General features: G+C 53.4%; 64 non-coding genes across 64 annotated transcripts; 32 read left to right on the top strand and 32 right to left on the bottom strand.

Moving 5' to 3' along the window:
- Window positions 1-24: 24 nt before the first annotated feature.
- Trnai-uau (transfer RNA isoleucine (anticodon UAU)) lies at window positions 25-116 on the top strand. The gene is given in 2 exon segments: window positions 25-62; window positions 81-116. It is a non-coding gene; the product is annotated as a tRNA-Ile (tRNA).
- A 111-nt stretch (window positions 117-227) lies between these two features.
- On the top strand, window positions 228-299 carry Trnad-guc (transfer RNA aspartic acid (anticodon GUC)). The gene has a single exon. It is a non-coding gene; the product is annotated as a tRNA-Asp (tRNA).
- A 236-nt stretch (window positions 300-535) lies between these two features.
- On the bottom strand, window positions 536-607 carry Trnam-cau (transfer RNA methionine (anticodon CAU)). The gene has a single exon. It is a non-coding gene; the product is annotated as a tRNA-Met (tRNA).
- A 248-nt stretch (window positions 608-855) lies between these two features.
- Trnar-acg (transfer RNA arginine (anticodon ACG)) lies at window positions 856-928 on the bottom strand. The gene has a single exon. It is a non-coding gene; the product is annotated as a tRNA-Arg (tRNA).
- Window positions 929-1,370: 442 nt separating this feature from the next.
- Window positions 1,371-1,462, top strand: Trnai-uau (transfer RNA isoleucine (anticodon UAU)). Its single transcript is given in 2 exon segments — window positions 1,371-1,408; window positions 1,427-1,462. It is a non-coding gene; the product is annotated as a tRNA-Ile (tRNA).
- Window positions 1,463-1,573: 111 nt separating this feature from the next.
- On the top strand, window positions 1,574-1,645 carry Trnad-guc (transfer RNA aspartic acid (anticodon GUC)). Its single transcript has one exon. It is a non-coding gene; the product is annotated as a tRNA-Asp (tRNA).
- A 236-nt stretch (window positions 1,646-1,881) lies between these two features.
- On the bottom strand, window positions 1,882-1,953 carry Trnam-cau (transfer RNA methionine (anticodon CAU)). The gene has a single exon. It is a non-coding gene; the product is annotated as a tRNA-Met (tRNA).
- A 248-nt stretch (window positions 1,954-2,201) lies between these two features.
- On the bottom strand, window positions 2,202-2,274 carry Trnar-acg (transfer RNA arginine (anticodon ACG)). The gene has a single exon. It is a non-coding gene; the product is annotated as a tRNA-Arg (tRNA).
- Window positions 2,275-2,716: 442 nt separating this feature from the next.
- On the top strand, window positions 2,717-2,808 carry Trnai-uau (transfer RNA isoleucine (anticodon UAU)). Its single transcript is given in 2 exon segments — window positions 2,717-2,754; window positions 2,773-2,808. It is a non-coding gene; the product is annotated as a tRNA-Ile (tRNA).
- A 111-nt stretch (window positions 2,809-2,919) lies between these two features.
- Window positions 2,920-2,991, top strand: Trnad-guc (transfer RNA aspartic acid (anticodon GUC)). Its single transcript has one exon. It is a non-coding gene; the product is annotated as a tRNA-Asp (tRNA).
- Window positions 2,992-3,227: 236 nt separating this feature from the next.
- Window positions 3,228-3,299, bottom strand: Trnam-cau (transfer RNA methionine (anticodon CAU)). Its single transcript has one exon. It is a non-coding gene; the product is annotated as a tRNA-Met (tRNA).
- A 248-nt stretch (window positions 3,300-3,547) lies between these two features.
- Trnar-acg (transfer RNA arginine (anticodon ACG)) lies at window positions 3,548-3,620 on the bottom strand. The gene has a single exon. It is a non-coding gene; the product is annotated as a tRNA-Arg (tRNA).
- Window positions 3,621-4,062: 442 nt separating this feature from the next.
- On the top strand, window positions 4,063-4,154 carry Trnai-uau (transfer RNA isoleucine (anticodon UAU)). Its single transcript is given in 2 exon segments — window positions 4,063-4,100; window positions 4,119-4,154. It is a non-coding gene; the product is annotated as a tRNA-Ile (tRNA).
- Window positions 4,155-4,265: 111 nt separating this feature from the next.
- Window positions 4,266-4,337, top strand: Trnad-guc (transfer RNA aspartic acid (anticodon GUC)). The gene has a single exon. It is a non-coding gene; the product is annotated as a tRNA-Asp (tRNA).
- A 236-nt stretch (window positions 4,338-4,573) lies between these two features.
- On the bottom strand, window positions 4,574-4,645 carry Trnam-cau (transfer RNA methionine (anticodon CAU)). The gene has a single exon. It is a non-coding gene; the product is annotated as a tRNA-Met (tRNA).
- Window positions 4,646-4,893: 248 nt separating this feature from the next.
- Trnar-acg (transfer RNA arginine (anticodon ACG)) lies at window positions 4,894-4,966 on the bottom strand. Its single transcript has one exon. It is a non-coding gene; the product is annotated as a tRNA-Arg (tRNA).
- A 442-nt stretch (window positions 4,967-5,408) lies between these two features.
- On the top strand, window positions 5,409-5,500 carry Trnai-uau (transfer RNA isoleucine (anticodon UAU)). The gene is given in 2 exon segments: window positions 5,409-5,446; window positions 5,465-5,500. It is a non-coding gene; the product is annotated as a tRNA-Ile (tRNA).
- Window positions 5,501-5,611: 111 nt separating this feature from the next.
- Window positions 5,612-5,683, top strand: Trnad-guc (transfer RNA aspartic acid (anticodon GUC)). The gene has a single exon. It is a non-coding gene; the product is annotated as a tRNA-Asp (tRNA).
- A 225-nt stretch (window positions 5,684-5,908) lies between these two features.
- On the bottom strand, window positions 5,909-5,980 carry Trnam-cau (transfer RNA methionine (anticodon CAU)). Its single transcript has one exon. It is a non-coding gene; the product is annotated as a tRNA-Met (tRNA).
- Window positions 5,981-6,228: 248 nt separating this feature from the next.
- Trnar-acg (transfer RNA arginine (anticodon ACG)) lies at window positions 6,229-6,301 on the bottom strand. The gene has a single exon. It is a non-coding gene; the product is annotated as a tRNA-Arg (tRNA).
- A 442-nt stretch (window positions 6,302-6,743) lies between these two features.
- Window positions 6,744-6,835, top strand: Trnai-uau (transfer RNA isoleucine (anticodon UAU)). The gene is given in 2 exon segments: window positions 6,744-6,781; window positions 6,800-6,835. It is a non-coding gene; the product is annotated as a tRNA-Ile (tRNA).
- Window positions 6,836-6,946: 111 nt separating this feature from the next.
- Trnad-guc (transfer RNA aspartic acid (anticodon GUC)) lies at window positions 6,947-7,018 on the top strand. The gene has a single exon. It is a non-coding gene; the product is annotated as a tRNA-Asp (tRNA).
- Window positions 7,019-7,254: 236 nt separating this feature from the next.
- On the bottom strand, window positions 7,255-7,326 carry Trnam-cau (transfer RNA methionine (anticodon CAU)). Its single transcript has one exon. It is a non-coding gene; the product is annotated as a tRNA-Met (tRNA).
- A 248-nt stretch (window positions 7,327-7,574) lies between these two features.
- Trnar-acg (transfer RNA arginine (anticodon ACG)) lies at window positions 7,575-7,647 on the bottom strand. The gene has a single exon. It is a non-coding gene; the product is annotated as a tRNA-Arg (tRNA).
- A 442-nt stretch (window positions 7,648-8,089) lies between these two features.
- Trnai-uau (transfer RNA isoleucine (anticodon UAU)) lies at window positions 8,090-8,181 on the top strand. The gene is given in 2 exon segments: window positions 8,090-8,127; window positions 8,146-8,181. It is a non-coding gene; the product is annotated as a tRNA-Ile (tRNA).
- A 111-nt stretch (window positions 8,182-8,292) lies between these two features.
- Window positions 8,293-8,364, top strand: Trnad-guc (transfer RNA aspartic acid (anticodon GUC)). Its single transcript has one exon. It is a non-coding gene; the product is annotated as a tRNA-Asp (tRNA).
- A 236-nt stretch (window positions 8,365-8,600) lies between these two features.
- Window positions 8,601-8,672, bottom strand: Trnam-cau (transfer RNA methionine (anticodon CAU)). The gene has a single exon. It is a non-coding gene; the product is annotated as a tRNA-Met (tRNA).
- Window positions 8,673-8,920: 248 nt separating this feature from the next.
- Trnar-acg (transfer RNA arginine (anticodon ACG)) lies at window positions 8,921-8,993 on the bottom strand. Its single transcript has one exon. It is a non-coding gene; the product is annotated as a tRNA-Arg (tRNA).
- Window positions 8,994-9,435: 442 nt separating this feature from the next.
- Trnai-uau (transfer RNA isoleucine (anticodon UAU)) lies at window positions 9,436-9,527 on the top strand. The gene is given in 2 exon segments: window positions 9,436-9,473; window positions 9,492-9,527. It is a non-coding gene; the product is annotated as a tRNA-Ile (tRNA).
- Window positions 9,528-9,638: 111 nt separating this feature from the next.
- On the top strand, window positions 9,639-9,710 carry Trnad-guc (transfer RNA aspartic acid (anticodon GUC)). Its single transcript has one exon. It is a non-coding gene; the product is annotated as a tRNA-Asp (tRNA).
- Window positions 9,711-9,946: 236 nt separating this feature from the next.
- Trnam-cau (transfer RNA methionine (anticodon CAU)) lies at window positions 9,947-10,018 on the bottom strand. Its single transcript has one exon. It is a non-coding gene; the product is annotated as a tRNA-Met (tRNA).
- A 248-nt stretch (window positions 10,019-10,266) lies between these two features.
- On the bottom strand, window positions 10,267-10,339 carry Trnar-acg (transfer RNA arginine (anticodon ACG)). Its single transcript has one exon. It is a non-coding gene; the product is annotated as a tRNA-Arg (tRNA).
- A 442-nt stretch (window positions 10,340-10,781) lies between these two features.
- Trnai-uau (transfer RNA isoleucine (anticodon UAU)) lies at window positions 10,782-10,873 on the top strand. Its single transcript is given in 2 exon segments — window positions 10,782-10,819; window positions 10,838-10,873. It is a non-coding gene; the product is annotated as a tRNA-Ile (tRNA).
- Window positions 10,874-10,984: 111 nt separating this feature from the next.
- Trnad-guc (transfer RNA aspartic acid (anticodon GUC)) lies at window positions 10,985-11,056 on the top strand. The gene has a single exon. It is a non-coding gene; the product is annotated as a tRNA-Asp (tRNA).
- A 236-nt stretch (window positions 11,057-11,292) lies between these two features.
- On the bottom strand, window positions 11,293-11,364 carry Trnam-cau (transfer RNA methionine (anticodon CAU)). Its single transcript has one exon. It is a non-coding gene; the product is annotated as a tRNA-Met (tRNA).
- Window positions 11,365-11,612: 248 nt separating this feature from the next.
- Trnar-acg (transfer RNA arginine (anticodon ACG)) lies at window positions 11,613-11,685 on the bottom strand. The gene has a single exon. It is a non-coding gene; the product is annotated as a tRNA-Arg (tRNA).
- Window positions 11,686-12,127: 442 nt separating this feature from the next.
- Trnai-uau (transfer RNA isoleucine (anticodon UAU)) lies at window positions 12,128-12,219 on the top strand. The gene is given in 2 exon segments: window positions 12,128-12,165; window positions 12,184-12,219. It is a non-coding gene; the product is annotated as a tRNA-Ile (tRNA).
- Window positions 12,220-12,330: 111 nt separating this feature from the next.
- Trnad-guc (transfer RNA aspartic acid (anticodon GUC)) lies at window positions 12,331-12,402 on the top strand. The gene has a single exon. It is a non-coding gene; the product is annotated as a tRNA-Asp (tRNA).
- Window positions 12,403-12,638: 236 nt separating this feature from the next.
- Window positions 12,639-12,710, bottom strand: Trnam-cau (transfer RNA methionine (anticodon CAU)). The gene has a single exon. It is a non-coding gene; the product is annotated as a tRNA-Met (tRNA).
- Window positions 12,711-12,958: 248 nt separating this feature from the next.
- Window positions 12,959-13,031, bottom strand: Trnar-acg (transfer RNA arginine (anticodon ACG)). Its single transcript has one exon. It is a non-coding gene; the product is annotated as a tRNA-Arg (tRNA).
- Window positions 13,032-13,473: 442 nt separating this feature from the next.
- On the top strand, window positions 13,474-13,565 carry Trnai-uau (transfer RNA isoleucine (anticodon UAU)). Its single transcript is given in 2 exon segments — window positions 13,474-13,511; window positions 13,530-13,565. It is a non-coding gene; the product is annotated as a tRNA-Ile (tRNA).
- A 111-nt stretch (window positions 13,566-13,676) lies between these two features.
- Trnad-guc (transfer RNA aspartic acid (anticodon GUC)) lies at window positions 13,677-13,748 on the top strand. Its single transcript has one exon. It is a non-coding gene; the product is annotated as a tRNA-Asp (tRNA).
- Window positions 13,749-13,984: 236 nt separating this feature from the next.
- On the bottom strand, window positions 13,985-14,056 carry Trnam-cau (transfer RNA methionine (anticodon CAU)). Its single transcript has one exon. It is a non-coding gene; the product is annotated as a tRNA-Met (tRNA).
- Window positions 14,057-14,304: 248 nt separating this feature from the next.
- On the bottom strand, window positions 14,305-14,377 carry Trnar-acg (transfer RNA arginine (anticodon ACG)). The gene has a single exon. It is a non-coding gene; the product is annotated as a tRNA-Arg (tRNA).
- A 442-nt stretch (window positions 14,378-14,819) lies between these two features.
- Window positions 14,820-14,911, top strand: Trnai-uau (transfer RNA isoleucine (anticodon UAU)). The gene is given in 2 exon segments: window positions 14,820-14,857; window positions 14,876-14,911. It is a non-coding gene; the product is annotated as a tRNA-Ile (tRNA).
- A 111-nt stretch (window positions 14,912-15,022) lies between these two features.
- Window positions 15,023-15,094, top strand: Trnad-guc (transfer RNA aspartic acid (anticodon GUC)). The gene has a single exon. It is a non-coding gene; the product is annotated as a tRNA-Asp (tRNA).
- Window positions 15,095-15,330: 236 nt separating this feature from the next.
- On the bottom strand, window positions 15,331-15,402 carry Trnam-cau (transfer RNA methionine (anticodon CAU)). The gene has a single exon. It is a non-coding gene; the product is annotated as a tRNA-Met (tRNA).
- A 248-nt stretch (window positions 15,403-15,650) lies between these two features.
- Window positions 15,651-15,723, bottom strand: Trnar-acg (transfer RNA arginine (anticodon ACG)). The gene has a single exon. It is a non-coding gene; the product is annotated as a tRNA-Arg (tRNA).
- Window positions 15,724-16,165: 442 nt separating this feature from the next.
- On the top strand, window positions 16,166-16,257 carry Trnai-uau (transfer RNA isoleucine (anticodon UAU)). The gene is given in 2 exon segments: window positions 16,166-16,203; window positions 16,222-16,257. It is a non-coding gene; the product is annotated as a tRNA-Ile (tRNA).
- Window positions 16,258-16,368: 111 nt separating this feature from the next.
- On the top strand, window positions 16,369-16,440 carry Trnad-guc (transfer RNA aspartic acid (anticodon GUC)). Its single transcript has one exon. It is a non-coding gene; the product is annotated as a tRNA-Asp (tRNA).
- Window positions 16,441-16,676: 236 nt separating this feature from the next.
- Window positions 16,677-16,748, bottom strand: Trnam-cau (transfer RNA methionine (anticodon CAU)). The gene has a single exon. It is a non-coding gene; the product is annotated as a tRNA-Met (tRNA).
- Window positions 16,749-16,996: 248 nt separating this feature from the next.
- On the bottom strand, window positions 16,997-17,069 carry Trnar-acg (transfer RNA arginine (anticodon ACG)). Its single transcript has one exon. It is a non-coding gene; the product is annotated as a tRNA-Arg (tRNA).
- Window positions 17,070-17,511: 442 nt separating this feature from the next.
- Trnai-uau (transfer RNA isoleucine (anticodon UAU)) lies at window positions 17,512-17,603 on the top strand. Its single transcript is given in 2 exon segments — window positions 17,512-17,549; window positions 17,568-17,603. It is a non-coding gene; the product is annotated as a tRNA-Ile (tRNA).
- A 111-nt stretch (window positions 17,604-17,714) lies between these two features.
- Trnad-guc (transfer RNA aspartic acid (anticodon GUC)) lies at window positions 17,715-17,786 on the top strand. Its single transcript has one exon. It is a non-coding gene; the product is annotated as a tRNA-Asp (tRNA).
- Window positions 17,787-18,022: 236 nt separating this feature from the next.
- On the bottom strand, window positions 18,023-18,094 carry Trnam-cau (transfer RNA methionine (anticodon CAU)). Its single transcript has one exon. It is a non-coding gene; the product is annotated as a tRNA-Met (tRNA).
- A 248-nt stretch (window positions 18,095-18,342) lies between these two features.
- Window positions 18,343-18,415, bottom strand: Trnar-acg (transfer RNA arginine (anticodon ACG)). Its single transcript has one exon. It is a non-coding gene; the product is annotated as a tRNA-Arg (tRNA).
- Window positions 18,416-18,857: 442 nt separating this feature from the next.
- Trnai-uau (transfer RNA isoleucine (anticodon UAU)) lies at window positions 18,858-18,949 on the top strand. The gene is given in 2 exon segments: window positions 18,858-18,895; window positions 18,914-18,949. It is a non-coding gene; the product is annotated as a tRNA-Ile (tRNA).
- A 111-nt stretch (window positions 18,950-19,060) lies between these two features.
- Window positions 19,061-19,132, top strand: Trnad-guc (transfer RNA aspartic acid (anticodon GUC)). Its single transcript has one exon. It is a non-coding gene; the product is annotated as a tRNA-Asp (tRNA).
- Window positions 19,133-19,368: 236 nt separating this feature from the next.
- On the bottom strand, window positions 19,369-19,440 carry Trnam-cau (transfer RNA methionine (anticodon CAU)). The gene has a single exon. It is a non-coding gene; the product is annotated as a tRNA-Met (tRNA).
- A 248-nt stretch (window positions 19,441-19,688) lies between these two features.
- Trnar-acg (transfer RNA arginine (anticodon ACG)) lies at window positions 19,689-19,761 on the bottom strand. The gene has a single exon. It is a non-coding gene; the product is annotated as a tRNA-Arg (tRNA).
- Window positions 19,762-20,203: 442 nt separating this feature from the next.
- Trnai-uau (transfer RNA isoleucine (anticodon UAU)) lies at window positions 20,204-20,295 on the top strand. Its single transcript is given in 2 exon segments — window positions 20,204-20,241; window positions 20,260-20,295. It is a non-coding gene; the product is annotated as a tRNA-Ile (tRNA).
- Window positions 20,296-20,406: 111 nt separating this feature from the next.
- Window positions 20,407-20,478, top strand: Trnad-guc (transfer RNA aspartic acid (anticodon GUC)). Its single transcript has one exon. It is a non-coding gene; the product is annotated as a tRNA-Asp (tRNA).
- A 236-nt stretch (window positions 20,479-20,714) lies between these two features.
- On the bottom strand, window positions 20,715-20,786 carry Trnam-cau (transfer RNA methionine (anticodon CAU)). The gene has a single exon. It is a non-coding gene; the product is annotated as a tRNA-Met (tRNA).
- Window positions 20,787-21,034: 248 nt separating this feature from the next.
- Window positions 21,035-21,107, bottom strand: Trnar-acg (transfer RNA arginine (anticodon ACG)). Its single transcript has one exon. It is a non-coding gene; the product is annotated as a tRNA-Arg (tRNA).
- Between the last annotated feature and the right edge of the window lie 30 nt (window positions 21,108-21,137).

Here is a 21,137-nt window from a genome sequence, read left to right as displayed (position 1 = left end):
GCTAACTGAAAGCACCCTGCTGTAGCCCCAGTGGCGCAATTGGTTAGCGCACGGTACTTATAAGGCAGTAGCCGTGAGCAATGCCGGGGTTGTGAGTTCGAGCCTCACCTGGGGCATACTTTTATTTCGTAGCAGCTGACTCTGAAAGCATCGGGACGCTAGATTTGAGATGAATCACCTACTTGAGAAGCATAAGTGTGCGTGCGTTGTGCGTACCGATTGCGTATTCCTCGGTAGTATAGTGGTTAGTATCCCCGCCTGTCACGCGGGAGACCGGGGTTCGATTCCCCGCCGGGGACGTGCTATTTTTATATCGCGAAAGTTGCACGTGTGGCCCGAAAAGACATTAACGTTGTGATCGAGAAATGTAGTTGCTGCAGAATCGTAAGAAACTCTGCGTCTTAGGAAGTGTTTCTCGTATTCTCCACACGACGTCGTCGTCGTTTCAGAACTTACAGGGTTTGCTGTTGACGCTGAGTCAGCGCACCCCAGGCTTAATGATCGAGCTCGAAGCACCCAAGAAAAAGAATAATTTTAGCAGAGCGTGGTTTCGATCCACGGACCTCTGGGTTATGGGCCCAGCACGCTTCCACTGCGCCACTCTGCTGCGTGACGTGCGACACTTGGAAAAGCGTTGTCTGCGTCGCGTACCGTTTAATTAACTATGCAACATCTCTCAGCTTGACTTGTCTCGACTTTGCTCGACTGACGCTACGCTGACGCTTGCACGAAGCGATATTTACCACGATCGTCTCGAGATGCAGCTGCGAGATGCTCAGGATTGACATTGCACTCCACGCAGGTGGAAACATTCGAATGCACTGCCTAGCTACGCGCCCGCAACTAACAAAATGCCGACCCTGCCAGGATTCGAACCTGGAATCTTCTGATCCGTAGTCAGACGCGTTATCCGTTGCGCCACAGGGCCACTGGTCGCCTTTCGTCATATGAGGCGGGTACACATCGCAGAGCAACGTGTTCTCCGTGGCTCGGCAACTGCGTGTCGTCCACTGACAACGGCGGCGCGGCCACTCTGGTCTTCCGCACTCTGCAGGGAGCTGCCAAGGAAGGCATCTCTCCTCCAGCTGCTCGGCCACGGTGCGCCTGCATAGCTTAGAGCTTGCCACACATCTGCCCTCGCTGTTGGACAGGTAGCAGAAGGCAAGGCGCGCGTTTTTCTGCAATTTTTCGGTGATGACAAGCGGTTGATATGCTTGTAAGTGTAGCATATGAAGCAAGAATCGTATGAAGCATCCGTAGCCAGGTGCTAAAGTCGCAGTATGGCCGCAGGTGACGGTCGTATGATGGGTCTGTAGCCACAACAGGTTGGCAGCAAAGCAAATACCGCTAACTGAAAGCACCCTGCTGTAGCCCCAGTGGCGCAATTGGTTAGCGCACGGTACTTATAAGGCAGTAGCCGTGAGCAATGCCGGGGTTGTGAGTTCGAGCCTCACCTGGGGCATACTTTTATTTCGTAGCAGCTGACTCTGAAAGCATCGGGACGCTAGATTTGAGATGAATCACCTACTTGAGAAGCATAAGTGTGCGTGCGTTGTGCGTACCGATTGCGTATTCCTCGGTAGTATAGTGGTTAGTATCCCCGCCTGTCACGCGGGAGACCGGGGTTCGATTCCCCGCCGGGGAGGTGCGATTTTTATATCGCGAAAGTTGCACGTGTGGCCCGAAAAGACATTAACGTTGTGATCGAGAAATGTAGTTGCTGCAGAATCGTAAGAAACTCTGCGTCTTAGGAAGTGTTTCTCGTATTCTCCACACGACGTCGTCGTCGTTTCAGAACTTACAGGGTTTGCTGTTGACGCTGAGTCAGCGCACCCCAGGCTTAATGATCGAGCTCGAAGCACCCAAGAAAAAGAATAATTTTAGCAGAGCGTGGTTTCGATCCACGGACCTCTGGGTTATGGGCCCAGCACGCTTCCACTGCGCCACTCTGCTGCGTGACGTGCGACACTTGGAAAAGCGTTGTCTGCGTCGCGTACCGTTTAATTAACTGTGCAACATCTCTCAGCTTGACTTGTCTCGACTTTGCTCGACTGACGCTACGCTGACGCTTGCACGAAGCGATATTTACCACGATCGTCTCGAGATGCAGCTGCGAGATGCTCAGGATTGACATTGCACTCCACGCAGGTGGAAACATTCGAATGCACTGCCTAGCTACGCGCCCGCAACTAACAAAATGCCGACCCTGCCAGGATTCGAACCTGGAATCTTCTGATCCGTAGTCAGACGCGTTATCCGTTGCGCCACAGGGCCACTGGTCGCCTTTCCTCATATGAGGCGGGTACACATCGCAGCGCAACGTGTTCTCCGTGGCTCGGCAACTGCGTGTCGTCCACTGACAACGGCGGCGCGGCCACTCTGGTCTTCCGCACTCTGCAGGGAGCTGCCAAGGAAGGCATCTCTCCTCCAGCTGCTCGGCCACGGTGCGCCTGCATAGCTTAGAGCTTGCCACACATCTGCCCTCGCTGTTGGACAGGTAGCAGAAGGCAAGGCGCGCGTTTTTCTGCAATTTTTCGGTGATGACAAGCGGTTGATATGCTTGTAAGTGTAGCATATGAAGCAAGAATCGTATGAAGCATCCGTAGCCAGGTGCTAAAGTCGCAGTATGGCCGCAGGTGACGGTCGTATGATGGGTCTGTAGCCACAACAGGTTGGCAGCAAAGCAAATACCGCTAACTGAAAGCACCCTGCTGTAGCCCCAGTGGCGCAATTGGTTAGCGCACGGTACTTATAAGGCAGTAGCCGTGAGCAATGCCGGGGTTGTGAGTTCGAGCCTCACCTGGGGCATACTTTTATTTCGTAGCAGCTGACTCTGAAAGCATCGGGACGCTAGATTTGAGATGAATCACCTACTTGAGAAGCATAAGTGTGCGTGCGTTGTGCGTACCGATTGCGTATTCCTCGGTAGTATAGTGGTTAGTATCCCCGCCTGTCACGCGGGAGACCGGGGTTCGATTCCCCGCCGGGGACGTGCTATTTTTATATCGCGAAAGTTGCACGTGTGGCCCGAAAAGACATTAACGTTGTGATCGAGAAATGTAGTTGCTGCAGAATCGTAAGAAACTCTGCGTCTTAGGAAGTGTTTCTCGTATTCTCCACACGACGTCGTCGTCGTTTCAGAACTTACAGGGTTTGCTGTTGACGCTGAGTCAGCGCACCCCAGGCTTAATGATCGAGCTCGAAGCACCCAAGAAAAAGAATAATTTTAGCAGAGCGTGGTTTCGATCCACGGACCTCTGGGTTATGGGCCCAGCACGCTTCCACTGCGCCACTCTGCTGCGTGACGTGCGACACTTGGAAAAGCGTTGTCTGCGTCGCGTACCGTTTAATTAACTATGCAACATCTCTCAGCTTGACTTGTCTCGACTTTGCTCGACTGGCGCTACGCTGACGCTTGCACGAAGCGATATTTACCACGATCGTCTCGAGATGCAGCTGCGAGATGCTCAGGATTGACATTGCACTCCACGCAGGTGGAAACATTCGAATGCACTGCCTAGCTACGCGCCCGCAACTAACAAAATGCCGACCCTGCCAGGATTCGAACCTGGAATCTTCTGATCCGTAGTCAGACGCGTTATCCGTTGCGCCACAGGGCCACTGGTCGCCTTTCGTCATATGAGGCGGGTACACATCGCAGCGCAACGTGTTCTCCGTGGCTCGGCAACTGCGTGTCGTCCACTGACAACGGCGGCGCGGCCACTCTGGTCTTCCGCACTCTGCAGGGAGCTGCCAAGGAAGGCATCTCTCCTCCAGCTGCTCGGCCACGGTGCGCCTGCATAGCTTAGAGCTTGCCACACATCTGCCCTCGCTGTTGGACAGGTAGCAGAAGGCAAGGCGCGCGTTTTTCTGCAATTTTTCGGTGATGACAAGCGGTTGATATGCTTGTAAGTGTAGCATATGAAGCAAGAATCGTATGAAGCATCCGTAGCCAGGTGCTAAAGTCGCAGTATGGCCGCAGGTGACGGTCGTATGATGGGTCTGTAGCCACAACAGGTTGGCAGCAAAGCAAATACCGCTAACTGAAAGCACCCTGCTGTAGCCCCAGTGGCGCAATTGGTTAGCGCACGGTACTTATAAGGCAGTAGCCGTGAGCAATGCCGGGGTTGTGAGTTCGAGCCTCACCTGGGGCATACTTTTATTTCGTAGCAGCTGACTCTGAAAGCATCGGGACGCTAGATTTGAGATGAATCACCTACTTGAGAAGCATAAGTGTGCGTGCGTTGTGCGTACCGATTGCGTATTCCTCGGTAGTATAGTGGTTAGTATCCCCGCCTGTCACGCGGGAGACCGGGGTTCGATTCCCCGCCGGGGACGTGCTATTTTTATATCGCGAAAGTTGCACGTGTGGCCCGAAAAGACATTAACGTTGTGATCGAGAAATGTAGTTGCTGCAGAATCGTAAGAAACTCTGCGTCTTAGGAAGTGTTTCTCGTATTCTCCACACGACGTCGTCGTCGTTTCAGAACTTACAGGGTTTGCTGTTGACGCTGAGTCAGCGCACCCCAGGCTTAATGATCGAGCTCGAAGCACCCAAGAAAAAGAATAATTTTAGCAGAGCGTGGTTTCGATCCACGGACCTCTGGGTTATGGGCCCAGCACGCTTCCACTGCGCCACTCTGCTGCGTGACGTGCGACACTTGGAAAAGCGTTGTCTGCGTCGCGTACCGTTTAATTAACTATGCAACATCTCTCAGCTTGACTTGTCTCGACTTTGCTCGACTGGCGCTACGCTGACGCTTGCACGAAGCGATATTTACCACGATCGTCTCGAGATGCAGCTGCGAGATGCTCAGGATTGACATTGCACTCCACGCAGGTGGAAACATTCGAATGCACTGCCTAGCTACGCGCCCGCAACTAACAAAATGCCGACCCTGCCAGGATTCGAACCTGGAATCTTCTGATCCGTAGTCAGACGCGTTATCCGTTGCGCCACAGGGCCACTGGTCGCCTTTCGTCATATGAGGCGGGTACACATCGCAGAGCAACGTGTTCTCCGTGGCTCGGCAACTGCGTGTCGTCCACTGACAACGGCGGCGCGGCCACTCTGGTCTTCCGCACTCTGCAGGGAGCTGCCAAGGAAGGCATCTCTCCTCCAGCTGCTCGGCCACGGTGCGCCTGCATAGCTTAGAGCTTGCCACACATCTGCCCTCGCTGTTGGACAGGTAGCAGAAGGCAAGGCGCGCGTTTTTCTGCAATTTTTCGGTGATGACAAGCGGTTGATATGCTTGTAAGTGTAGCATATGAAGCAAGAATCGTATGAAGCATCCGTAGCCAGGTGCTAAAGTCGCAGTATGGCCGCAGGTGACGGTCGTATGATGGGTCTGTAGCCACAACAGGTTGGCAGCAAAGCAAATACCGCTAACTGAAAGCACCCTGCTGTAGCCCCAGTGGCGCAATTGGTTAGCGCACGGTACTTATAAGGCAGTAGCCGTGAGCAATGCCGGGGTTGTGAGTTCGAGCCTCACCTGGGGCATACTTTTATTTCGTAGCAGCTGACTCTGAAAGCATCGGGACGCTAGATTTGAGATGAATCACCTACTTGAGAAGCATAAGTGTGCGTGCGTTGTGCGTACCGATTGCGTATTCCTCGGTAGTATAGTGGTTAGTATCCCCGCCTGTCACGCGGGAGACCGGGGTTCGATTCCCCGCCGGGGACGTGCTATTTTTATATCGCGAAAGTTGCACGTGTGGCCCGAAAAGACATTAACGTTGTGATCGAGAAATGTAGTTGCTGCAGAATCGTAAGAAACTCTGCGTCTTAGGAAGTGTTTCTCGTATTCTCGTCGTCGTTTCAGAACTTACAGGGTTTGCTGTTGACGCTGAGTCAGCGCACCCCAGGCTTAATGATCGAGCTCGAAGCACCCAAGAAAAAGAATAATTTTAGCAGAGCGTGGTTTCGATCCACGGACCTCTGGGTTATGGGCCCAGCACGCTTCCACTGCGCCACTCTGCTGCGTGACGTGCGACACTTGGAAAAGCGTTGTCTGCGTCGCGTACCGTTTAATTAACTATGCAACATCTCTCAGCTTGACTTGTCTCGACTTTGCTCGACTGACGCTACGCTGACGCTTGCACGAAGCGATATTTACCACGATCGTCTCGAGATGCAGCTGCGAGATGCTCAGGATTGACATTGCACTCCACGCAGGTGGAAACATTCGAATGCACTGCCTAGCTACGCGCCCGCAACTAACAAAATGCCGACCCTGCCAGGATTCGAACCTGGAATCTTCTGATCCGTAGTCAGACGCGTTATCCGTTGCGCCACAGGGCCACTGGTCGCCTTTCGTCATATGAGGCGGGTACACATCGCAGAGCAACGTGTTCTCCGTGGCTCGGCAACTGCGTGTCGTCCACTGACAACGGCGGCGCGGCCACTCTGGTCTTCCGCACTCTGCAGGGAGCTGCCAAGGAAGGCATCTCTCCTCCAGCTGCTCGGCCACGGTGCGCCTGCATAGCTTAGAGCTTGCCACACATCTGCCCTCGCTGTTGGACAGGTAGCAGAAGGCAAGGCGCGCGTTTTTCTGCAATTTTTCGGTGATGACAAGCGGTTGATATGCTTGTAAGTGTAGCATATGAAGCAAGAATCGTATGAAGCATCCGTAGCCAGGTGCTAAAGTCGCAGTATGGCCGCAGGTGACGGTCGTATGATGGGTCTGTAGCCACAACAGGTTGGCAGCAAAGCAAATACCGCTAACTGAAAGCACCCTGCTGTAGCCCCAGTGGCGCAATTGGTTAGCGCACGGTACTTATAAGGCAGTAGCCGTAAGCAATGCCGGGGTTTTGAGTTCGAGCCTCACCTGGGGCATACTTTTATTTCGTAGCAGCTGACTCTGAAAGCATCGGGACGCTAGATTTGAGATGAATCACCTACTTGAGAAGCATAAGTGTGCGTGCGTTGTGCGTACCGATTGCGTATTCCTCGGTAGTATAGTGGTTAGTATCCCCGCCTGTCACGCGGGAGACCGGGGTTCGATTCCCCGCCGGGGAGGTGCGATTTTTATATCGCGAAAGTTGCACGTGTGGCCCGAAAAGACATTAACGTTGTGATCGAGAAATGTAGTTGCTGCAGAATCGTAAGAAACTCTGCGTCTTAGGAAGTGTTTCTCGTATTCTCCACACGACGTCGTCGTCGTTTCAGAACTTACAGGGTTTGCTGTTGACGCTGAGTCAGCGCACCCCAGGCTTAATGATCGAGCTCGAAGCACCCAAGAAAAAGAATAATTTTAGCAGAGCGTGGTTTCGATCCACGGACCTCTGGGTTATGGGCCCAGCACGCTTCCACTGCGCCACTCTGCTGCGTGACGTGCGACACTTGGAAAAGCGTTGTCTGCGTCGCGTACCGTTTAATTAACTGTGCAACATCTCTCAGCTTGACTTGTCTCGACTTTGCTCGACTGACGCTACGCTGACGCTTGCACGAAGCGATATTTACCACGATCGTCTCGAGATGCAGCTGCGAGATGCTCAGGATTGACATTGCACTCCACGCAGGTGGAAACATTCGAATGCACTGCCTAGCTACGCGCCCGCAACTAACAAAATGCCGACCCTGCCAGGATTCGAACCTGGAATCTTCTGATCCGTAGTCAGACGCGTTATCCGTTGCGCCACAGGGCCACTGGTCGCCTTTCGTCATATGAGGCGGGTACACATCGCAGAGCAACGTGTTCTCCGTGGCTCGGCAACTGCGTGTCGTCCACTGACAACGGCGGCGCGGCCACTCTGGTCTTCCGCACTCTGCAGGGAGCTGCCAAGGAAGGCATCTCTCCTCCAGCTGCTCGGCCACGGTGCGCCTGCATAGCTTAGAGCTTGCCACACATCTGCCCTCGCTGTTGGACAGGTAGCAGAAGGCAAGGCGCGCGTTTTTCTGCAATTTTTCGGTGATGACAAGCGGTTGATATGCTTGTAAGTGTAGCATATGAAGCAAGAATCGTATGAAGCATCCGTAGCCAGGTGCTAAAGTCGCAGTATGGCCGCAGGTGACGGTCGTATGATGGGTCTGTAGCCACAACAGGTTGGCAGCAAAGCAAATACCGCTAACTGAAAGCACCCTGCTGTAGCCCCAGTGGCGCAATTGGTTAGCGCACGGTACTTATAAGGCAGTAGCCGTAAGCAATGCCGGGGTTTTGAGTTCGAGCCTCACCTGGGGCATACTTTTATTTCGTAGCAGCTGACTCTGAAAGCATCGGGACGCTAGATTTGAGATGAATCACCTACTTGAGAAGCATAAGTGTGCGTGCGTTGTGCGTACCGATTGCGTATTCCTCGGTAGTATAGTGGTTAGTATCCCCGCCTGTCACGCGGGAGACCGGGGTTCGATTCCCCGCCGGGGAGGTGCGATTTTTATATCGCGAAAGTTGCACGTGTGGCCCGAAAAGACATTAACGTTGTGATCGAGAAATGTAGTTGCTGCAGAATCGTAAGAAACTCTGCGTCTTAGGAAGTGTTTCTCGTATTCTCCACACGACGTCGTCGTCGTTTCAGAACTTACAGGGTTTGCTGTTGACGCTGAGTCAGCGCACCCCAGGCTTAATGATCGAGCTCGAAGCACCCAAGAAAAAGAATAATTTTAGCAGAGCGTGGTTTCGATCCACGGACCTCTGGGTTATGGGCCCAGCACGCTTCCACTGCGCCACTCTGCTGCGTGACGTGCGACACTTGGAAAAGCGTTGTCTGCGTCGCGTACCGTTTAATTAACTATGCAACATCTCTCAGCTTGACTTGTCTCGACTTTGCTCGACTGACGCTACGCTGACGCTTGCACGAAGCGATATTTACCACGATCGTCTCGAGATGCAGCTGCGAGATGCTCAGGATTGACATTGCACTCCACGCAGGTGGAAACATTCGAATGCACTGCCTAGCTACGCGCCCGCAACTAACAAAATGCCGACCCTGCCAGGATTCGAACCTGGAATCTTCTGATCCGTAGTCAGACGCGTTATCCGTTGCGCCACAGGGCCACTGGTCGCCTTTCGTCATATGAGGCGGGTACACATCGCAGAGCAACGTGTTCTCCGTGGCTCGGCAACTGCGTGTCGTCCACTGACAACGGCGGCGCGGCCACTCTGGTCTTCCGCACTCTGCAGGGAGCTGCCAAGGAAGGCATCTCTCCTCCAGCTGCTCGGCCACGGTGCGCCTGCATTGCTTAGAGCTTGCCACACATCTGCCCTCGCTGTTGGACAGGTAGCAGAAGGCAAGGCGCGCGTTTTTCTGCAATTTTTCGGTGATGACAAGCGGTTGATATGCTTGTAAGTGTAGCATATGAAGCAAGAATCGTATGAAGCATCCGTAGCCAGGTGCTAAAGTCGCAGTATGGCCGCAGGTGACGGTCGTATGATGGGTCTGTAGCCACAACAGGTTGGCAGCAAAGCAAATACCGCTAACTGAAAGCACCCTGCTGTAGCCCCAGTGGCGCAATTGGTTAGCGCACGGTACTTATAAGGCAGTAGCCGTGAGCAATGCCGGGGTTGTGAGTTCGAGCCTCACCTGGGGCATACTTTTATTTCGTAGCAGCTGACTCTGAAAGCATCGGGACGCTAGATTTGAGATGAATCACCTACTTGAGAAGCATAAGTGTGCGTGCGTTGTGCGTACCGATTGCGTATTCCTCGGTAGTATAGTGGTTAGTATCCCCGCCTGTCACGCGGGAGACCGGGGTTCGATTCCCCGCCGGGGAGGTGCGATTTTTATATCGCGAAAGTTGCACGTGTGGCCCGAAAAGACATTAACGTTGTGATCGAGAAATGTAGTTGCTGCAGAATCGTAAGAAACTCTGCGTCTTAGGAAGTGTTTCTCGTATTCTCCACACGACGTCGTCGTCGTTTCAGAACTTACAGGGTTTGCTGTTGACGCTGAGTCAGCGCACCCCAGGCTTAATGATCGAGCTCGAAGCACCCAAGAAAAAGAATAATTTTAGCAGAGCGTGGTTTCGATCCACGGACCTCTGGGTTATGGGCCCAGCACGCTTCCACTGCGCCACTCTGCTGCGTGACGTGCGACACTTGGAAAAGCGTTGTCTGCGTCGCGTACCGTTTAATTAACTGTGCAACATCTCTCAGCTTGACTTGTCTCGACTTTGCTCGACTGACGCTACGCTGACGCTTGCACGAAGCGATATTTACCACGATCGTCTCGAGATGCAGCTGCGAGATGCTCAGGATTGACATTGCACTCCACGCAGGTGGAAACATTCGAATGCACTGCCTAGCTACGCGCCCGCAACTAACAAAATGCCGACCCTGCCAGGATTCGAACCTGGAATCTTCTGATCCGTAGTCAGACGCGTTATCCGTTGCGCCACAGGGCCACTGGTCGCCTTTCGTCATATGAGGCGGGTACACATCGCAGCGCAACGTGTTCTCCGTGGCTCGGCAACTGCGTGTCGTCCACTGACAACGGCGGCGCGGCCACTCTGGTCTTCCGCACTCTGCAGGGAGCTGCCAAGGAAGGCATCTCTCCTCCAGCTGCTCGGCCACGGTGCGCCTGCATAGCTTAGAGCTTGCCACACATCTGCCCTCGCTGTTGGACAGGTAGCAGAAGGCAAGGCGCGCGTTTTTCTGCAATTTTTCGGTGATGACAAGCGGTTGATATGCTTGTAAGTGTAGCATATGAAGCAAGAATCGTATGAAGCATCCGTAGCCAGGTGCTAAAGTCGCAGTATGGCCGCAGGTGACGGTCGTATGATGGGTCTGTAGCCACAACAGGTTGGCAGCAAAGCAAATACCGCTAACTGAAAGCACCCTGCTGTAGCCCCAGTGGCGCAATTGGTTAGCGCACGGTACTTATAAGGCAGTAGCCGTGAGCAATGCCGGGGTTGTGAGTTCGAGCCTCACCTGGGGCATACTTTTATTTCGTAGCAGCTGACTCTGAAAGCATCGGGACGCTAGATTTGAGATGAATCACCTACTTGAGAAGCATAAGTGTGCGTGCGTTGTGCGTACCGATTGCGTATTCCTCGGTAGTATAGTGGTTAGTATCCCCGCCTGTCACGCGGGAGACCGGGGTTCGATTCCCCGCCGGGGACGTGCTATTTTTATATCGCGAAAGTTGCACGTGTGGCCCGAAAAGACATTAACGTTGTGATCGAGAAATGTAGTTGCTGCAGAATCGTAAGAAACTCTGCGTCTTAGGAAGTGTTTCTCGTATTCTCCACACGACGTCGTCGTCGTTTCAGAACTTACAGGGTTTGCTGTTGACGCTGAGTCAGCGCACCCCAGGCTTAATGATCGAGCTCGAAGCACCCAAGAAAAAGAATAATTTTAGCAGAGCGTGGTTTCGATCCACGGACCTCTGGGTTATGGGCCCAGCACGCTTCCACTGCGCCACTCTGCTGCGTGACGTGCGACACTTGGAAAAGCGTTGTCTGCGTCGCGTACCGTTTAATTAACTATGCAACATCTCTCAGCTTGACTTGTCTCGACTTTGCTCGACTGGCGCTACGCTGACGCTTGCACGAAGCGATATTTACCACGATCGTCTCGAGATGCAGCTGCGAGATGCTCAGGATTGACATTGCACTCCACGCAGGTGGAAACATTCGAATGCACTGCCTAGCTACGCGCCCGCAACTAACAAAATGCCGACCCTGCCAGGATTCGAACCTGGAATCTTCTGATCCGTAGTCAGACGCGTTATCCGTTGCGCCACAGGGCCACTGGTCGCCTTTCGTCATATGAGGCGGGTACACATCGCAGAGCAACGTGTTCTCCGTGGCTCGGCAACTGCGTGTCGTCCACTGACAACGGCGGCGCGGCCACTCTGGTCTTCCGCACTCTGCAGGGAGCTGCCAAGGAAGGCATCTCTCCTCCAGCTGCTCGGCCACGGTGCGCCTGCATAGCTTAGAGCTTGCCACACATCTGCCCTCGCTGTTGGACAGGTAGCAGAAGGCAAGGCGCGCGTTTTTCTGCAATTTTTCGGTGATGACAAGCGGTTGATATGCTTGTAAGTGTAGCATATGAAGCAAGAATCGTATGAAGCATCCGTAGCCAGGTGCTAAAGTCGCAGTATGGCCGCAGGTGACGGTCGTATGATGGGTCTGTAGCCACAACAGGTTGGCAGCAAAGCAAATACCGCTAACTGAAAGCACCCTGCTGTAGCCCCAGTGGCGCAATTGGTTAGCGCACGGTACTTATAAGGCAGTAGCCGTGAGCAATGCCGGGGTTGTGAGTTCGAGCCTCACCTGGGGCATACTTTTATTTCGTAGCAGCTGACTCTGAAAGCATCGGGACGCTAGATTTGAGATGAATCACCTACTTGAGAAGCATAAGTGTGCGTGCGTTGTGCGTACCGATTGCGTATTCCTCGGTAGTATAGTGGTTAGTATCGCCGCCTGTCACGCGGGAGACCGGGGTTCGATTCCCCGCCGGGGACGTGCTATTTTTATATCGCGAAAGTTGCACGTGTGGCCCGAAAAGACATTAACGTTGTGATCGAGAAATGTAGTTGCTGCAGAATCGTAAGAAACTCTGCGTCTTAGGAAGTGTTTCTCGTATTCTCCACACGACGTCGTCGTCGTTTCAGAACTTACAGGGTTTGCTGTTGACGCTGAGTCAGCGCACCCCAGGCTTAATGATCGAGCTCGAAGCACCCAAGAAAAAGAATAATTTTAGCAGAGCGTGGTTTCGATCCACGGACCTCTGGGTTATGGGCCCAGCACGCTTCCACTGCGCCACTCTGCTGCGTGACGTGCGACACTTGGAAAAGCGTTGTCTGCGTCGCGTACCGTTTAATTAACTATGCAACATCTCTCAGCTTGACTTGTCTCGACTTTGCTCGACTGGCGCTACGCTGACGCTTGCACGAAGCGATATTTACCACGATCGTCTCGAGATGCAGCTGCGAGATGCTCAGGATTGACATTGCACTCCACGCAGGTGGAAACATTCGAATGCACTGCCTAGCTACGCGCCCGCAACTAACAAAATGCCGACCCTGCCAGGATTCGAACCTGGAATCTTCTGATCCGTAGTCAGACGCGTTATCCGTTGCGCCACAGGGCCACTGGTCGCCTTTCGTCATATGAGGCGGGTACACATCGCAGAGCAACGTGTTCTCCGTGGCTCGGCAACTGCGTGTCGTCCACTGACAACGGCGGCGCGGCCACTCTGGTCTTCCGCACTCTGCAGGGAGCTGCCAAGGAAGGCATCTCTCCTCCAGCTGCTCGGCCACGGTGCGCCTGCATAGCTTAGAGCTTGCCACACATCTGCCCTCGCTGTTGGACAGGTAGCAGAAGGCAAGGCGCGCGTTTTTCTGCAATTTTTCGGTGATGACAAGCGGTTGATATGCTTGTAAGTGTAGCATATGAAGCAAGAATCGTATGAAGCATCCGTAGCCAGGTGCTAAAGTCGCAGTATGGCCGCAGGTGACGGTCGTATGATGGGTCTGTAGCCACAACAGGTTGGCAGCAAAGCAAATACCGCTAACTGAAAGCACCCTGCTGTAGCCCCAGTGGCGCAATTGGTTAGCGCACGGTACTTATAAGGCAGTAGCCGTGAGCAATGCCGGGGTTGTGAGTTCGAGCCTCACCTGGGGCATACTTTTATTTCGTAGCAGCTGACTCTGAAAGCATCGGGACGCTAGATTTGAGATGAATCACCTACTTGAGAAGCATAAGTGTGCGTGCGTTGTGCGTACCGATTGCGTATTCCTCGGTAGTATAGTGGTTAGTATCCCCGCCTGTCACGCGGGAGACCGGGGTTCGATTCCCCGCCGGGGACGTGCTATTTTTATATCGCGAAAGTTGCACGTGTGGCCCGAAAAGACATTAACGTTGTGATCGAGAAATGTAGTTGCTGCAGAATCGTAAGAAACTCTGCGTCTTAGGAAGTGTTTCTCGTATTCTCCACACGACGTCGTCGTCGTTTCAGAACTTACAGGGTTTGCTGTTGACGCTGAGTCAGCGCACCCCAGGCTTAATGATCGAGCTCGAAGCACCCAAGAAAAAGAATAATTTTAGCAGAGCGTGGTTTCGATCCACGGACCTCTGGGTTATGGGCCCAGCACGCTTCCACTGCGCCACTCTGCTGCGTGACGTGCGACACTTGGAAAAGCGTTGTCTGCGTCGCGTACCGTTTAATTAACTATGCAACATCTCTCAGCTTGACTTGTCTCGACTTTGCTCGACTGACGCTACGCTGACGCTTGCACGAAGCGATATTTACCACGATCGTCTCGAGATGCAGCTGCGAGATGCTCAGGATTGACATTGCACTCCACGCAGGTGGAAACATTCGAATGCACTGCCTAGCTACGCGCCCGCAACTAACAAAATGCCGACCCTGCCAGGATTCGAACCTGGAATCTTCTGATCCGTAGTCAGACGCGTTATCCGTTGCGCCACAGGGCCACTGGTCGCCTTTCGTCATATGAGGCGGGTACACATCGCAGAGCAACGTGTTCTCCGTGGCTCGGCAACTGCGTGTCGTCCACTGACAACGGCGGCGCGGCCACTCTGGTCTTCCGCACTCTGCAGGGAGCTGCCAAGGAAGGCATCTCTCCTCCAGCTGCTCGGCCACGGTGCGCCTGCATAGCTTAGAGCTTGCCACACATCTGCCCTCGCTGTTGGACAGGTAGCAGAAGGCAAGGCGCGCGTTTTTCTGCAATTTTTCGGTGATGACAAGCGGTTGATATGCTTGTAAGTGTAGCATATGAAGCAAGAATCGTATGAAGCATCCGTAGCCAGGTGCTAAAGTCGCAGTATGGCCGCAGGTGACGGTCGTATGATGGGTCTGTAGCCACAACAGGTTGGCAGCAAAGCAAATACCGCTAACTGAAAGCACCCTGCTGTAGCCCCAGTGGCGCAATTGGTTAGCGCACGGTACTTATAAGGCAGTAGCCGTAAGCAATGCCGGGGTTTTGAGTTCGAGCCTCACCTGGGGCATACTTTTATTTCGTAGCAGCTGACTCTGAAAGCATCGGGACGCTAGATTTGAGATGAATCACCTACTTGAGAAGCATAAGTGTGCGTGCGTTGTGCGTACCGATTGCGTATTCCTCGGTAGTATAGTGGTTAGTATCCCCGCCTGTCACGCGGGAGACCGGGGTTCGATTCCCCGCCGGGGAGGTGCGATTTTTATATCGCGAAAGTTGCACGTGTGGCCCGAAAAGACATTAACGTTGTGATCGAGAAATGTAGTTGCTGCAGAATCGTAAGAAACTCTGCGTCTTAGGAAGTGTTTCTCGTATTCTCCACACGACGTCGTCGTCGTTTCAGAACTTACAGGGTTTGCTGTTGACGCTGAGTCAGCGCACCCCAGGCTTAATGATCGAGCTCGAAGCACCCAAGAAAAAGAATAATTTTAGCAGAGCGTGGTTTCGATCCACGGACCTCTGGGTTATGGGCCCAGCACGCTTCCACTGCGCCACTCTGCTGCGTGACGTGCGACACTTGGAAAAGCGTTGTCTGCGTCGCGTACCGTTTAATTAACTATGCAACATCTCTCAGCTTGACTTGTCTCGACTTTGCTCGACTGACGCTACGCTGACGCTTGCACGAAGCGATATTTACCACGATCGTCTCGAGATGCAGCTGCGAGATGCTCAGGATTGACATTGCACTCCACGCAGGTGGAAACATTCGAATGCACTGCCTAGCTACGCGCCCGCAACTAACAAAATGCCGACCCTGCCAGGATTCGAACCTGGAATCTTCTGATCCGTAGTCAGACGCGTTATCCGTTGCGCCACAGGGCCACTGGTCGCCTTTCGTCATATGAGGCGGGTACACATCGCAGAGCAACGTGTTCTCCGTGGCTCGGCAACTGCGTGTCGTCCACTGACAACGGCGGCGCGGCCACTCTGGTCTTCCGCACTCTGCAGGGAGCTGCCAAGGAAGGCATCTCTCCTCCAGCTGCTCGGCCACGGTGCGCCTGCATTGCTTAGAGCTTGCCACACATCTGCCCTCGCTGTTGGACAGGTAGCAGAAGGCAAGGCGCGCGTTTTTCTGCAATTTTTCGGTGATGACAAGCGGTTGATATGCTTGTAAGTGTAGCATATGAAGCAAGAATCGTATGAAGCATCCGTAGCCAGGTGCTAAAGTCGCAGTATGGCCGCAGGTGACGGTCGTATGATGGGTCTGTAGCCACAACAGGTTGGCAGCAAAGCAAATACCGCTAACTGAAAGCACCCTGCTGTAGCCCCAGTGGCGCAATTGGTTAGCGCACGGTACTTATAAGGCAGTAGCCGTGAGCAATGCCGGGGTTGTGAGTTCGAGCCTCACCTGGGGCATACTTTTATTTCGTAGCAGCTGACTCTGAAAGCATCGGGACGCTAGATTTGAGATGAATCACCTACTTGAGAAGCATAAGTGTGCGTGCGTTGTGCGTACCGATTGCGTATTCCTCGGTAGTATAGTGGTTAGTATCCCCGCCTGTCACGCGGGAGACCGGGGTTCGATTCCCCGCCGGGGAGGTGCGATTTTTATATCGCGAAAGTTGCACGTGTGGCCCGAAAAGACATTAACGTTGTGATCGAGAAATGTAGTTGCTGCAGAATCGTAAGAAACTCTGCGTCTTAGGAAGTGTTTCTCGTATTCTCCACACGACGTCGTCGTCGTTTCAGAACTTACAGGGTTTGCTGTTGACGCTGAGTCAGCGCACCCCAGGCTTAATGATCGAGCTCGAAGCACCCAAGAAAAAGAATAATTTTAGCAGAGCGTGGTTTCGATCCACGGACCTCTGGGTTATGGGCCCAGCACGCTTCCACTGCGCCACTCTGCTGCGTGACGTGCGACACTTGGAAAAGCGTTGTCTGCGTCGCGTACCGTTTAATTAACTATGCAACATCTCTCAGCTTGACTTGTCTCGACTTTGCTCGACTGGCGCTACGCTGACGCTTGCACGAAGCGATATTTACCACGATCGTCTCGAGATGCAGCTGCGAGATGCTCAGGATTGACATTGCACTCCACGCAGGTGGAAACATTCGAATGCACTGCCTAGCTACGCGCCCGCAACTAACAAAATGCCGACCCTGCCAGGATTCGAACCTGGAATCTTCTGATCCGTAGTCAGACGCGTTATCCGTTGCGCCACAGGGCCACTGGTCGCCTTTCGTCATATGAGGCGGGTACACATCGCAGAGCAACGTGTTCTCCGTGGCTCGGCAACTGCGTGTCGTCCACTGACAACGGCGGCGCGGCCACTCTGGTCTTCCGCACTCTGCAGGGAGCTGCCAAGGAAGGCATCTCTCCTCCAGCTGCTCGGCCACGGTGCGCCTGCATAGCTTAGAGCTTGCCACACATCTGCCCTCGCTGTTGGACAGGTAGCAGAAGGCAAGGCGCGCGTTTTTCTGCAATTTTTCGGTGATGACAAGCGGTTGATATGCTTGTAAGTGTAGCATATGAAGCAAGAATCGTATGAAGCATCCGTAGCCAGGTGCTAAAGTCGCAGTATGGCCGCAGGTGACGGTCGTATGATGGGTCTGTAGCCACAACAGGTTGGCAGCAAAGCAAATACCGCTAACTGAAAGCACCCTGCTGTAGCCCCAGTGGCGCAATTGGTTAGCGCACGGTACTTATAAGGCAGTAGCCGTGAGCAATGCCGGGGTTGTGAGTTCGAGCCTCACCTGGGGCATACTTTTATTTCGTAGCAGCTGACTCTGAAAGCATCGGGACGCTAGATTTGAGATGAATCACCTACTTGAGAAGCATAAGTGTGCGTGCGTTGTGCGTACCGATTGCGTATTCCTCGGTAGTATAGTGGTTAGTATCCCCGCCTGTCACGCGGGAGACCGGGGTTCGATTCCCCGCCGGGGACGTGCTATTTTTATATCGCGAAAGTTGCACGTGTGGCCCGAAAAGACATTAACGTTGTGATCGAGAAATGTAGTTGCTGCAGAATCGTAAGAAACTCTGCGTCTTAGGAAGTGTTTCTCGTATTCTCCACACGACGTCGTCGTCGTTTCAGAACTTACAGGGTTTGCTGTTGACGCTGAGTCAGCGCACCCCAGGCTTAATGATCGAGCTCGAAGCACCCAAGAAAAAGAATAATTTTAGCAGAGCGTGGTTTCGATCCACGGACCTCTGGGTTATGGGCCCAGCACGCTTCCACTGCGCCACTCTGCTGCGTGACGTGCGACACTTGGAAAAGCGTTGTCTGCGTCGCGTACCGTTTAATTAACTATGCAACATCTCTCAGCTTGACTTGTCTCGACTTTGCTCGACTGACGCTACGCTGACGCTTGCACGAAGCGATATTTACCACGATCGTCTCGAGATGCAGCTGCGAGATGCTCAGGATTGACATTGCACTCCACGCAGGTGGAAACATTCGAATGCACTGCCTAGCTACGCGCCCGCAACTAACAAAATGCCGACCCTGCCAGGATTCGAACCTGGAATCTTCTGATCCGTAGTCAGACGCGTTATCCGTTGCGCCACAGGGCCACTGGTCGCCTTTCGTCATATGAGGCGGGTACACATCGCAGAGCAACGTGTTCTCCGTGGCTCGGCAACTGCGTGTCGTCCACTGACAACGGCGGCGCGGCCACTCTGGTCTTCCGCACTCTGCAGGGAGCTGCCAAGGAAGGCATCTCTCCTCCAGCTGCTCGGCCACGGTGCGCCTGCATAGCTTAGAGCTTGCCACACATCTGCCCTCGCTGTTGGACAGGTAGCAGAAGGCAAGGCGCGCGTTTTTCTGCAATTTTTCGGTGATGACAAGCGGTTGATATGCTTGTAAGTGTAGCATATGAAGCAAGAATCGTATGAAGCATCCGTAGCCAGGTGCTAAAGTCGCAGTATGGCCGCAGGTGACGGTCGTATGATGGGTCTGTAGCCACAACAGGTTGGCAGCAAAGCAAATACCGCTAACTGAAAGCACCCTGCTGTAGCCCCAGTGGCGCAATTGGTTAGCGCACGGTACTTATAAGGCAGTAGCCGTAAGCAATGCCGGGGTTTTGAGTTCGAGCCTCACCTGGGGCATACTTTTATTTCGTAGCAGCTGACTCTGAAAGCATCGGGACGCTAGATTTGAGATGAATCACCTACTTGAGAAGCATAAGTGTGCGTGCGTTGTGCGTACCGATTGCGTATTCCTCGGTAGTATAGTGGTTAGTATCCCCGCCTGTCACGCGGGAGACCGGGGTTCGATTCCCCGCCGGGGAGGTGCGATTTTTATATCGCGAAAGTTGCACGTGTGGCCCGAAAAGACATTAACGTTGTGATCGAGAAATGTAGTTGCTGCAGAATCGTAAGAAACTCTGCGTCTTAGGAAGTGTTTCTCGTATTCTCCACACGACGTCGTCGTCGTTTCAGAACTTACAGGGTTTGCTGTTGACGCTGAGTCAGCGCACCCCAGGCTTAATGATCGAGCTCGAAGCACCCAAGAAAAAGAATAATTTTAGCAGAGCGTGGTTTCGATCCACGGACCTCTGGGTTATGGGCCCAGCACGCTTCCACTGCGCCACTCTGCTGCGTGACGTGCGACACTTGGAAAAGCGTTGTCTGCGTCGCGTACCGTTTAATTAACTATGCAACATCTCTCAGCTTGACTTGTCTCGACTTTGCTCGACTGACGCTACGCTGACGCTTGCACGAAGCGATATTTACCACGATCGTCTCGAGATGCAGCTGCGAGATGCTCAGGATTGACATTGCACTCCACGCAGGTGGAAACATTCGAATGCACTGCCTAGCTACGCGCCCGCAACTAACAAAATGCCGACCCTGCCAGGATTCGAACCTGGAATCTTCTGATCCGTAGTCAGACGCGTTATCCGTTGCGCCACAGGGCCACTGGTCGCCTTTCGTCATATGAGGCGGGTACACATCGCAGAGCAACGTGTTCTCCGTGGCTCGGCAACTGCGTGTCGTCCACTGACAACGGCGGCGCGGCCACTCTGGTCTTCCGCACTCTGCAGGGAGCTGCCAAGGAAGGCATCTCTCCTCCAGCTGCTCGGCCACGGTGCGCCTGCATTGCTTAGAGCTTGCCACACATCTGCCCTCGCTGTTGGACAGGTAGCAGAAGGCAAGGCGCGCGTTTTTCTGCAATTTTTCGGTGATGACAAGCGGTTGATATGCTTGTAAGTGTAGCATATGAAGCAAGAATCGTATGAAGCATCCGTAGCCAGGTGCTAAAGTCGCAGTATGGCCGCAGGTGACGGTCGTATGATGGGTCTGTAGCCACAACAGGTTGGCAGCAAAGCAAATACCGCTAACTGAAAGCACCCTGCTGTAGCCCCAGTGGCGCAATTGGTTAGCGCACGGTACTTATAAGGCAGTAGCCGTGAGCAATGCCGGGGTTGTGAGTTCGAGCCTCACCTGGGGCATACTTTTATTTCGTAGCAGCTGACTCTGAAAGCATCGGGACGCTAGATTTGAGATGAATCACCTACTTGAGAAGCATAAGTGTGCGTGCGTTGTGCGTACCGATTGCGTATTCCTCGGTAGTATAGTGGTTAGTATCCCCGCCTGTCACGCGGGAGACCGGGGTTCGATTCCCCGCCGGGGAGGTGCGATTTTTATATCGCGAAAGTTGCACGTGTGGCCCGAAAAGACATTAACGTTGTGATCGAGAAATGTAGTTGCTGCAGAATCGTAAGAAACTCTGCGTCTTAGGAAGTGTTTCTCGTATTCTCCACACGACGTCGTCGTCGTTTCAGAACTTACAGGGTTTGCTGTTGACGCTGAGTCAGCGCACCCCAGGCTTAATGATCGAGCTCGAAGCACCCAAGAAAAAGAATAATTTTAGCAGAGCGTGGTTTCGATCCACGGACCTCTGGGTTATGGGCCCAGCACGCTTCCACTGCGCCACTCTGCTGCGTGACGTGCGACACTTGGAAAAGCGTTGTCTGCGTCGCGTACCGTTTAATTAACTATGCAACATCTCTCAGCTTGACTTGTCTCGACTTTGCTCGACTGGCGCTACGCTGACGCTTGCACGAAGCGATATTTACCACGATCGTCTCGAGATGCAGCTGCGAGATGCTCAGGATTGACATTGCACTCCACGCAGGTGGAAACATTCGAATGCACTGCCTAGCTACGCGCCCGCAACTAACAAAATGCCGACCCTGCCAGGATTCGAACCTGGAATCTTCTGATCCGTAGTCAGACGCGTTATCCGTTGCGCCACAGGGCCACTGGTCGCCTTTCGTCATATGAGGCGGGT

Source organism: Schistocerca cancellata, unplaced genomic scaffold (assembly GCF_023864275.1).
Source record: "Schistocerca cancellata isolate TAMUIC-IGC-003103 unplaced genomic scaffold, iqSchCanc2.1 HiC_scaffold_749, whole genome shotgun sequence".
NCBI lineage: Eukaryota > Metazoa > Arthropoda > Insecta > Orthoptera > Acrididae > Schistocerca > Schistocerca cancellata.
This window is presented reverse-complemented; position numbering and strand designations above follow the sequence as displayed.